General features: G+C 46.6%; 1 protein-coding gene across 17 annotated transcripts in view; it reads right to left on the bottom strand.

Annotated features, from left to right (window-relative positions):
• Positions 1-12,374, bottom strand: part of PKNOX2 (PBX/knotted 1 homeobox 2) — a 339,410-nt gene that overhangs the window by 76,582 nt on the left and 250,454 nt on the right. The window lies entirely within an intron of this gene.

Below are 12,374 nucleotides of genomic sequence, written 5' to 3'. Positions count from 1 at the left end.
GTCTGCTAAGGATGAGAATCTGAAAAATCACCCAGGAACTGCTAAGAATGAGATGCTGATTAAATCAGGCTGCATACGATTGGCCACACAATCATGTTTAGGACTGCAGTTCAAATCTGTTGGGGCTAGTGCAGAAAAGCAGCCTTTCAAACAGTGCTGTTTTTTCACTACCGGGAAAAGGAAAGAAACATTTCTGTTGCCATGGGATTCACCAAGCTGATTCATCCCCGAGTACTGCTGCGCGAAGGAAGCTACACTTGGAACTTAGCTAAGGACAAAGTGGAAGCTATAGAATCTGTGGCAAAAGCAATCAGCTGTTCTGTGTTTTTATCCAAGTACCTGCAGTTCTTATTGGAAGACAGGTAACAAAAGTAAGTAAAATACTGAGCTGAGAAAATGAACTAATACCTGGTTCCCTATCATCAGCTGAAAGTTAGTAATTAATTACTCAGGGACTTTGTTTCTCTGCTAACCACTATGAGTCCCAACTAGGTGGTCACTACTGGCTGAAGACTATGTTGCTGGTCAGGACTAGGGGTGTTAAATATCGGTTAATTGAATATTCGAGTAACCTCCTGAATTCTTATTGGTTAGTCGACTATTCTATAGTCCCCGGGGGCGGGGCTTGCAGCCAGTGTATCAGAGGCAGCAGTGCAGGGTGTTAGGTGGGACTGGTCCATGATTGGAGCCAGTTTAAAAACCAACTCCCCTTGTGGTCCAGCTGCCTGTTGCCCAGAGCTGCTGCTTCTGATAAAGAGGCATCAGTGTGAGGTGGCAGCAGCCCCTGTCTATGGGGGTCCGAGCTCCCAGACCCAGCGCGAGCAGGAACTGAGCTGGGCTGCCCACCTGGCTCCTAATACACTTTAAGTGCAGAGCCGCAGCAGGGGTAGCTTCTGGACCTGGTGTGAGCCAGGACTGAGGTGGGCTGCTTGCCAGCCTGCTAAAAAATTAACTGGGGGGGGGGGGGAGAGATGCGTGTAGCCTATAGCATTAACCGATGTTTTTGCTAATCGGATAATCGCCTGCACTATTACATCCCTAGTCAGCATCAACCAGGGAACCACCCACCTCAGAGCGACTCGGCATGAGTTTGTACTGCTCCCCGTTTGGCGGTGCAGCGTCTTACTGTAATTACCATCCCAACTAAAGGAAATGCCCAAAGAAATCTTGGAGACTAAGCATTGGATGTAAAAATGTGTTTGATTATTCTCAGCTGGCCACTCTCCCTAACAAGATTTCAGAGCAGCAATGTCGCTGTAAGCTTTCCCTAGAGCAAAGCCAGAGCCTCATTAAAATGTACCCCATAAATGTTAAAAAACGTCCACATAAAACATTCCTCTCCTGGAACGGGAACTTTACATTTTACAGCTTCAGTTTGAAATCTTGCATAATATATAAAATTCCAGCTATTCACGGTGGGGCGATAAAGGCAGTTTTATATAACAAAAAGTCTTTGCATGTCAAAGGGTTTTTTAACTTGCAAATTGTAGTGATCATCTTTACAAACTGTTAGCCACAGACTGCTCCTGGGCGGAAGCTCCGCACACTTCACTTGCCCTGATCAGCCGGCAGTGGCAATAGCAGGAGGAGGGCCGTTGGGAAGCCGCTGCTGGAATGAGGCCTCGCTCCAAGAGCTCTAAAAGGGGCATGGAGAAAGGGCAGGGGGAAGGTGAGGGTCTGAGGAGACAGACACATTCTCTACCCTATTGCACTGCGAAGGCTCTCTTGGTGGAGTCGCAAAGCCAGCTGGCAGACAGAATAAAGGGGCACAGTTACCAATACAGCACGGAGAGATTCATCAGAAGCATGGTTAGCTAGGGCAAATAGGGGACAAGTGCCTTGTAGTCCCCATCTCCGCCAGGGACTTTAGAGAGGAAGAGGCTGAAAGCCCTTGAAACACCTTTGCCTTTCAGCTCCTGCTGCAGCCCCAGGAAGACTGGTTCACGTGGCTACGCCACGGAGCCCGTGTACTCCTCGCCCTGCTTCTTTTCTCTTTCAGAAATGGGAATAACGCACAAGGTCAAAAGACAGAAAACCCAGCCGGCACATGGCGCGGGGAATTGAGCTCTTCAGCGCTGCTCCAGACACGGCCAAGAGAAAAGTGAGGCTCCGAAAAGAGCCAGGGATCTCTCAGACCGGCGCCTCCATCCAACAATCACATTTATGAAAGTCAATATTCAAGGGCAAAGGCAAGAAGACCTGACACACATATATATATTAAAAATAAATCTCTCAATTATCTCAGCTCATTTGCTTAGGGGCTCTCATTTTATGTTCCTGCTTCGCTGCGTAGTATATCTGTCCAGAGAAAGAGTTACAGTCCAATGGAATACGTGTGTGGGGTTGTAAAAAATACAGATGCTGAATTAATTGACTGTGCGGCACTCAGCAGCTGATTGAGTTGATAATGGCAAGATCTGACCTTTTTCTAATTTCTAATTATATGCATCTCGGCTGGGAGGAATACATGATTCTTATTCTAATGATGGCTAATGTTGCTGGCCCTTTCATCTCCTTTTCGCCATCAGTGGTGGACAATTTATAGGGAATTAGTGGTGTCAAGAAATCCCCCAGACAACACAAACAAACCCTAGCAGAAGATGAGTTTGCCATTGCTTGCTCCAGACGCAGTGACTGCCTAGCCAGTCCCAGCAGGAGTGCCGTGTGAAGCGGAGAGAGCCAAACAGAGGAGTAAGAGGTAGAAATGCTGAACCCCCCACAAAAGGCGCCGTATCTGCCAAGGAATATGGGACCGCGCCAGATTTGACATGAGTGAGGAGAAAATTTCATTTCTGTCACTCAGTTGCAAACTCATGACCGCCACTTCCGTCACTTCCCCTGTGTAAAACCAGGGCGTTGGCACAAAAACGTGTTTTGCTGTGGCCAAACTGTGCACCTCAGGCCCCCGGCTCTCCCCGAGGAATGAGCACCATGAAGAATAAGGCAGAGGCCTAGCTGGATAATAAAAGTCGTTGGAACAGCCCTGCAGCAGAGACAGCAGCATTTCTCCTGCCGGGAGAGCGCTGGCGTTTCACCTCCCGGTGTCACAGTGTAAAGAACGGGATCCCTGCTCCACTTCATCCCTGGTCGGAATCCATTGGCTCCACAAGCTCCACAGCTCTGCCAAGGCCTGGCGTCTGGTTTGCCAATTACTCAGCATTAGGCCTCACAATTGTGACGGAACCTCGTGCCCTTGGAAATGGCGACTGCTTACCGCCAATGTTACCGTCCCTCTGAACTCGCTCCACAAGACTCCCGTCAGTGTAACGGGGGGGAGGGGGAGGTTAGCACCTCCACTTGCATATCTTTCTTGTAGTGCAGGCTACGTGTTCTCCAGTCGGTCCATAAACGTTAACTAATCCCCCAGGGCGACATTAATGCCTGATCTGTCCGTCTTTATTTGTGGGAACAGAGGCTGCAGGATTGGGCTCTAAAATGCTGCCCGGAGGGGGGGGGGGGTGAGCCCACAAGCCATACAAAGTAAGCGTTCACAAAAATAACTAATGACTAACGACTCTGCGGCGTTCCCAGAGCTCCTTGCTCGAGGCGGGATTGCACTCTGCAATGCCACGGCGGTTTGCAGAGACCAGTCTGCAGACTGCAGTCACCAGAGGAGCATGTGCTAAGATTTACCTCTGCAGCACCAGGGTTGCTCAGGCAGGGAGAGCGGGTTCTTGTCCCCTCAGCCGCAGGTCCAGGGACACTGGCTCTGTCATGGGCAACGATGCCAAAGGGGGAAAGAACTCAGGGTCTGCTTGTCGATCCTGAGCCTGCTGGGCTACAGAGGCTCTGGCTGGGAGGGAAGAGACTGGAGGTCCTGGCCGGGAAATGCATTTCTGCTTGGGTGGGACTTGGGACGAGAGGCTCTCCCTTGTCTTCTCTGCGCTCACTCCTCTCCCTCGGCTGCCAGCGCAGCACTCAGCGCCACGGGCTGGCGGCTACACAAGCCGGCGTACGGCAGGGTGATGAGTCGAGCGGGGGGAATAATATTTGGTGACCAAAACATAAAATTGGAACACGTGTTTGTTTTGGGTCCAATGCAATTAGACATTTTTGGAATGTTTTCTCAAGTTTTGTGAGGAGAAGGGGTTTGGGTGAAAATCTATTTACCGAATCCAGCCACGAATCCATCCAGGCTTTGTGAACAGTTTTGGTTGACCTGAAACTGCATGTTTTGGCAAACTGTTTACTTGCGACTTGCTTCCCTCCCAGTTCTAGTCATGAGCAAAGAACAGCCGTCTCTCGTGGCCTCCAGGAAGGAGGGGCCCCTGTAGACACAGATTTCTGCACACTAGAAAGTAATGAAGGAAAATTGTGAGGAGGAAGAAATGGTGGGTGCTGAAAAGGAAGGATCCTCCTGAGAGAAGCCTTGCACAGGGGGCAGATGACAGGACAAATACCCAGCAAGGCCAGACCTCAAAAGCACCCTAAGTGCACCTGTGCTTGGGGCCGTGTCTCTGCCCCTGAAAACTTGGACAAATACGCAGGATACATCAATGAGAAACTTCGATTTTAATATAAAATATACAAAAATGGAAGCCAGGAGAGAAAAATGAAAAGAGCAACAGACAGGTGGGGCTTGCACAGGAATTGCTGGGAAGAGAAGAGAAAAGAAAAGAGCCGGTACGTACGCTCCTATCAGCTGCTTGCAGGCAGTTTCCAGATCAGTAGCCTGCAAGAAAAAAAAGCAGCGGAACTGAAGGACGAGCAGTGACAGCAACGATACAATCACAGGTGTATTAACTAATTAAACTGCCCATCCCCAGCCCATGGGCAAATTAACACCTACCTCCTCCAGGAGATCCATGCGCCAACTTATCTGTCTTCTCCAGCTGACATGTGCATTGGTTGCTGAAGTCTCTTTGACACACAAAGGGCAGGCAGGGGGTGGAAAAGACAGCAGCAGAGGGTCTCTGTGGGAGGTGGCTGCTTTCACACTCCTCACCTGGACTCCAGTTACAAACAGCCATTGAAGCAGAAGAACAGCCTTCTCTCTTCAGATTCCCTGACCCCTACACCAGCATCCCTGTGACCCCAGTGCGAGGATGAAGCAGCACAATATAACCACTGGTCCACAGGATGGAAATGATTGTCCCTCAGGGTATGTCTACACTACTCTCCTAATTCGAATTAGGAGGGTAATGTAGGCATACCGCACTTGCAAATGAAGCCCGGGATTTGAATTAGGAATGAGGAGTACAGCTAGTTCGGATTAGGAAGCCTAATCCGAACTAGCTACTCCGTGCCGCCAGCCGGCCAGCTTCATACAAATGAAGCCCAGGAAATTTAAATCCCGGGCTTCATTTGCAAGTGCGGTATGCCTACATTACCCTCCTAGTTCAAATTAGGAGGGTAGTGTAGACATACCCTCAGAGACCTGAGATAGAAAACAATCAGATCCACACAGACCCACCTGGGCACATGGTCTGGTGTGGAAATGTAGAAACAGGTTACAGCACCATTGTAGGCAGGGTGACAATCCCAACTACACATATCAAAAGATGAGGTCTAAATTACCTGTTACACTTGAGAGAGACCTTGGAGCCACTGTGGATAGTTCTTTATGGATAGAACTTCCAATGTGGATAGTTCTTTGACAACAGCCACTCAATAGGCAGCGGAAGTCAAGGAGCCAACAGAAAGTTGGGAATCATTAAGAAAGGGATAGAGAATAAGACAGAAAATATCATGTTGCCTCTCTGTAAATTCATGATACGCCCACATCTTGAATACTGCATGCAGATGTGGTCGTGCCATCTCAAAACACTAAGGGCTTTCAAGGCAACCAAGGCCTTGTTTTGGGGGAGCAAACCAGAGCAGAGAACAGACAAGGAGAAGAGGAGCTGTCTACAGACTGGTAACCACCTTCCCTGTTTGTGAGGCAGGCAAAGGCTCCCTGTCTTGTGTGGCAGATGAAGGCTAGATTCTGTGCATTCATCCTAGAGTTATGTGATACCTGCCCCAAACCCCATTCCCCGCGCCTCCCCGCACAGTACATCGGTACGGCATCCTTGGGTCCTCTGCAGTTCTCATTTGCATAATGCACGCTGCCTCCGTATTTTCAGTGCACTACAGACTAGTGTATTAAAACTCCCAAAGTGCAGAGGTGCATGGAGATGCCCTGGAGGCGGGGGAAGGGCTGAAGTAGAGGGGCTAACCCCTAGGTAGGGAGAGGCTGCAGGACTTGGCACTAAGGAAGGTATAGGAAGCTGAGTGCAACTGAGGTGTTTCGAAGTGGGAGGGGGACTGCAAACGGTAAACACTGGTAACTGCACAGTGGGCTTGCACTCGGATTGGCTGAGACCCTCCAGAACACACCTGCTGCCTGCTGGGTCTGGGCAGGCTAGTCTGGCACGGTTTGTCATGCTCCAAAGGGTCGGCATCGGCTCTCCACTCCTGGCACAGCTGTTCAGGCTGGGGCTTGCTGTAGCCAAGGGCTGTCTACAGGGCAGCAGAGAACATGAAGCCATTCTTGCTGCTCTGTGGCGTGTTCCTGGCCCCACGCGGTCATCAGGAGTCCCGAGACGCCCCTTTTACGGCGCAGAAAAGGAGAGTGAAAAGGAAGGGGCATGCATTGTGGGATCTGATCCGCTGGGGGTGACTTTTGTACAGTACGACGCAGATCCGGCCTTCTCCTGAAGAGCCCACGGAGGCTGTTGGGTAAGTAAATGCTGCTCGGCCCGTAGCTAGTGGAGTTCAGTGTGAAATGCCTTCAAATGCCCTTGGTTTGTTCCTCGCTGAGCCCCTCGCTTAGAACTCGGTCCATACAGATAGTCTGGAGAAAGGGAGGCAGTGAAGACACTGCTTCAGATGCAGAGGCAGAGGCAACTGGGAATCGCAGGACCACAAACACTTACGGATTAACATTCAAACTAGAAAACTAAAATTGGGGGTCCAGTCGCATCTGCTAGGGACAAACAGAGATCACTAGGGGGCAGGGTGAGCTGCTCTGGAGACATCAGTCCATTATGCGTAGGAATAAAAACTGTATTTCCATAGGTGACCTCAAGCAGGGGGACATTTGCGGGGCAGCCAACAACAAAACTTCTTGCAGAAAATAACAGATCATCATTTCTTAACACAAAGTCTTGTCCTCAACATGGTGTCACTCAATAGTGGACCTCAATCTACTGGATAGGGAAGAGTTAATCACCGAGCTAAACATTATCACCCTGATCTGGTTATATTTTCTTTGTGCAAACAGAATATGGCACTGTTCTTCCAATGCTTACAGAAGTTGTCAGCAGATGTTACTGGAACACAAATTGAAGGTGGGAAGTTCCAGCAAAAACTGAGGGTTGTACAAGGACATTTAGTGAATGGCTAAAAAGCCACAACTCTGTAGACACCAAAAAGTTATCTCAGAATCCTAGGGCTGGAAGAGACCTCAGGAGGTCATTGAGTCCACCCCCCTGCCCAAAGCAGGTTATGCTGGATAAAAAGCCATCCTGGTTAAAAAGAGATGAGGAAGCAGTGATAAGGCTTTAAAAAAATCAATATATAAAGAAAGGAAAAAAAGGGGGAAATTAATGGCAATGGCTATAAGTGGATTTTAAAAATGTAGATGACTGATAAAGGAATGTGCAGGAATCAATGTACTATCAGTGGCTAATAGGATTAAAGATAATAGGACATTTTTAAAACATATTACAAACAAAAGAGCTTTGTCAGGTACAGGTTCCTTGCTAGATGTTGATGGTAAAATTGTGAATAATGGTGCCTGAAAGGCAGAAATGTTCGACAGATTCTCCTTTTCTGTGTTTGGAATAAAACCACAAGGTCTGTGCATCCCGTATGATGTGGATGGAAGAAAAGATTTATCATCTGTAATGAAGCATCTGAGGCACCATCTGCAAAAGTTAAACCTTCTCAAATCAAAAGGCCCAGATAATTTACACCCAGGAGTCTAGAAAAGTCCTCAGCTAGTTGCTTTCAAACTACACATTGGGGAAATTCCAAAAGCCTGGAGGATTGCCAGTGTAGCTTCAATATTTAGAAAGGGTAAACGAAGTGAGCCAGGGAAAAAATGCCAGTTAGCCTTACACTGACCCTGAATAAAAGAATAGGATGGTTAATTTTGGTCTTCATCAGCATAGACTTACGAGATAAAGCTATAATTACTGACAGTTGAAATGGTTTTTGGATTCAATGTCTGATTGATAAAACATCAGGAACAAACTCAGGAGTAAGAATAGAAAACTTTACAAAAACTCTTCAGTAAGAAAATGTTTCTTGTTCTTGTTATATATACAGAAATCATTGGCAAGTAATATATATGTGGCTGTCATTTCCACCATGAAAATGTGGGTAGAAAGCTGTGAAGTGCAGGGATCTAGGGTTTCGTATTCTGGGAAACTCGGCTGAGAAATTGCTCACAATTCTTAAGATAACCACTGAGTAACAGTGTGTAGGCTCTGGCAGTAAATCCAGTTTCCTTAGCCTGGGAGATCACATGATTGCAGTTTCTTATCTGGAATATTTTTATAAGCCAAAAATTACAGTTTGCTAACTATCAGACTTTAAAAACGAATCCAATAAATCAGACACAAGCTATCGACATGATGCTTTATCTCGCAAGTGCAAATCTTAAATTTCACCTGCTAGAAAAAGTAGGAGCTATTGTCTAGGGCCACTTAAATGACTAAAGCAGAGTCCCTTTGCTGTGAGCACCCACTGTCATTTGTCCCATGTGTATGTCCGCACAGTTTGATGCTGTTCATTGTGGTACCACTGATCAGAAGAAAGAGGAGTCCTGGGGCACCTTAAAGACTGAGGGTCTGTCTACATTGCAGCTTATTTCGAAATAAGCTAGTCCAGAAGAAATACTCCACAATAGCTTATCTCGAAATAGCACGTCTAGTCTACAGGGAAGCCTCAAAATGAGTTCGAGGCAGGCTTCTCTAATGTGGACGCACTACCTCGATTAGAGCACCAGGAGGCACTGGGGAGTTATTATTCTGAATGGCCCTGGGGAGGAGCTATTTCAAAATAGCAGCAGTGGAGCGTCCACACTACTGCTATTCTGAAATAGCTATTTCAGAAGAGGCGTTATTCCTTGTGGAATGAGGTTTACAGAAGTTGAAATAAGCCGCCCGTTATTTCAAATTTATTTCGAAATAACAGAATTGCTGTGTAGACGCTCTCATTGTTATTTTGGAGTAACAGCTGTTACTCCGAAATAATACTGCTGTGTAGATGCACCCTAACAGATTTATTTGGGCATCAGCTTTCATAGATAAAAAAACCACTTTGTTAGATGCAACATGATGACCATAATGTAACTAAATGTAACATCCTTGTGTGGAATGGGGAACACCATAGCAACATTCATCTTCAGAAAGGGGAGCTATACACAAATAAGGAAGTTAGTTACATGGAAATTAAAAGGTGCCTGGAAGCTGCATGGAAACTTTTGAAAAACACCAAAATAGAGGCTATTTAAAAACATAGTAAGAGAGTTTAAAAGTGGACTATGGCTAAATAACAAAGTGGTTATAGGCAAAAGGCATCCTTTAAAAACTGGAAGTTAAAGATCCTACTGAGGAAAATAGAAAGAAGCCCTAGCTCTGGTAAATCAACTGCAGAAGCATTATTAGGTAGGCCAAAAAAAGAATCTGAAGAGCAAGAAGCAAAGCACTTGAAACCTGACAACAAAAACCTTTTTAAGTACATTGGAAGCAATAGGTCTGCCAAACAGTCAGAGCACTGACGGGAAATAATTCATTGTGGAGAAACAAAACGAATTCTTTGAATCAGTCTTCGGAGGGAGATTCCCACAGCTGAGCCATTCTTTTTAGGTAACAGAAGGGAGGAATTGCTCCAGACTGAGATGTTGGAACAAACGGATCAATTAAACAGTAAGTCCCTGGGGTCGGATGGTATTTACCCAAGAGTTCTGAAGAAACCCAAACATGAAACTGGCATGCAACCTATTGCTTACACCAGCTTTCATACTGGATGACTGGCGGATAGCTAATGTGACACAAATTTTTAGAAGAGGCTCCTGCGGTGATCCTGGCAATTGCAGAGTACAGACCTATAAGTCTAATGTTAGTACTAGGCAAAATTGTTGAAATTACAGTAACAAAGAGAATTATCAGACACAAAGATAAACATCATTTGTTGGGGGAGAATCAACATGGTTTTTATAAAGACAAAGCATGCCTTGAGCTGTTAGAATTCTTTGAAGTGATTAACAAATATATGACCCCGAATGATCTAGCAGACACAGTGTACATGGACAGAGTCTTTGGTGAGGGACCATGTAAAAGGGTTCTGAGATAAAATGAGCCGTCTTGGGATAAGCAGGAAGGACCTCTCCTGCACCAGTAACTGGTTAAAAGACGCGTGGCAGCAGGCAGCAGGCAGCAGGCTGCAATAAGCTGATGGAGGGCAGGTACACGGGTAGTTGGATGAGCAAGTTCCTAGCCCCTGAATAGGCTGCCAGAGACGGCTGCCCAGCAATTAAGACAGGCAAGTACCTGGGACTCATTAAGAGCCAGCCTGCAGCAGCAGGCTAATGGGGCACCTGCAGCCAGTTCGGGCCTGCTGGGCCACTCGAAAAGGTTTCCCCTGGGACAAGGAGGGGGGAAGGAGAAGAGGGACAGACTGGAGAGGAGGCAGAGCAGACAGACTGCAAGCAGGAGAAGGTCTGTAGATGTTGTTGGGGAAGTGGCCCTGGGAAAGGCTGCTATTCTGTGGGATGTAAGGACAAGAGTCCCACTAATGGCTGCGTCTTAGGGCCCTGGGCTGTAACCCAGGACAAGTGAGCAGGACTGGGTTCCCCACCAACCCTCCCTATGCCCCTGGGCTGCCACCAGGGAACAGGGGACCTTTGAGCTGTGGAAGGGTTTTTCCCTCCAAGCTAGTGACTGGCCTATGGTGAAAAGGGCTCATTAAGTGGGGAACCCCCACCTCTGAGAGAAAGAAGAGGCAGCGAGAGGGTCACTGTGAGGCAAACTAAAAATCCGCCAAGAAGCGCAGGAGCCCGGGGGCGTGACCAGAGCTCTGCACGGAGCGTGGATGTGCAGGTACATGCGCCCCTGATGTTGTGGGCTATGTGGTTATGTCCGATTACAGAGGAGCACATCTGAACTGGAGTTCATTTGCAAGTTCAACACTATCAGCTTAGGCTTGAATAAAGATCTTAACAGGTTAACTCACTACAAAGGCAATTTCTCTACCTTTGTCATTCGCATTTCCACATCACATGCTATGAATGAGACACATCCACCCTGACTTAATGAAGCTAATTAACTGGTCCTACAATTGACAGGTAAATTCTTTTCCTGTAATTTCCACTCCAACTCATCCGATAAAGTGGGTTTTACCCACGCAAGCTCATAACCTAGTATATTCATAAGTCCCTAAGTTGTCACAGGACTGCTCATTGTTTTTAAATTACAGACTAACATGGTTACGCCTCTAAAACTTTTTACTGTGTAAGATAATAAGTGCCAAGTCCAAAGCAGACAGGAAAGAGTTACAATCACAGAGCAATGATGATGAATGCAAAATAATGTGCATTGGAAAATCTAAACCCAACTAAATATATAAAATGATCTAAATTAATTTTTACTACTCAGGAAAGAGATCTTTGAGTCATTCTGCATAGTGCTCTGGAAACATCTGCTCAGTCTAACAGAGTGCTAGGAACCATTAGGAAAAGGATAGATAAGACAGTAATATCAGAATGCCACATTATAAATCCAGAGTATGCCCACATTTTGAAAACTGCATGTAGTTCTGGTCATCTCATTTCAAAAACGATATTAAAATTAGAAAAGGTACAAAGAAGGCCACAAAAATGATTAAGGGTATGGAACAACATCTGTATAAGTAGAGATTAAACAACTAAGGGTGGGGCCATGAGATAAATGTCTATAAAATCATGACTGATGTGGAGAAATTGAGTAAGGAAGTGATTTTACTCTTTCACACAACTCAGGAACCAGGATGAAATTAATAGGTGGCAAATTGAAAACACACAAAAGGAGGTACTTCTTCACACAATGCACAGTCAGCCTGTGGAACTCACTGCCAGGGGATGTTGCGAAGGCCAAAACTATTACCATGTCTGAAAAAGAATTAGGTAAGTCCATGCAGGATACGTCCAGCAGTGGTTACTAGATATGATAGCCAGGGATCCTCTGATGTCCCTAGCCTCTGCCTACCAGCAGCTGAGAGAGAACAACAGAGGATGGATCACATGATAGTTGCCCTGTTCATCCCCTCTGCAGCATCTGTCATTGGCCTCTGGCAGCAGACAGGATACTGGGTTAGGGTATGTCTACACTACCCTCCTAGTTCGAACTAGGAGGGTAATGTAGGCATACCGCACTTGCAAATGAAGCCCGGGATTTGAATTTCCCGGG

This window comes from Pelodiscus sinensis, chromosome 26 (genome assembly GCF_049634645.1).
Source record: "Pelodiscus sinensis isolate JC-2024 chromosome 26, ASM4963464v1, whole genome shotgun sequence".
NCBI classification, from domain to species: domain Eukaryota; kingdom Metazoa; phylum Chordata; order Testudines; family Trionychidae; genus Pelodiscus; species Pelodiscus sinensis.
Note: the sequence above shows the minus strand (reverse complement) of the source record. Positions and strands in the feature narration are given on the sequence as shown.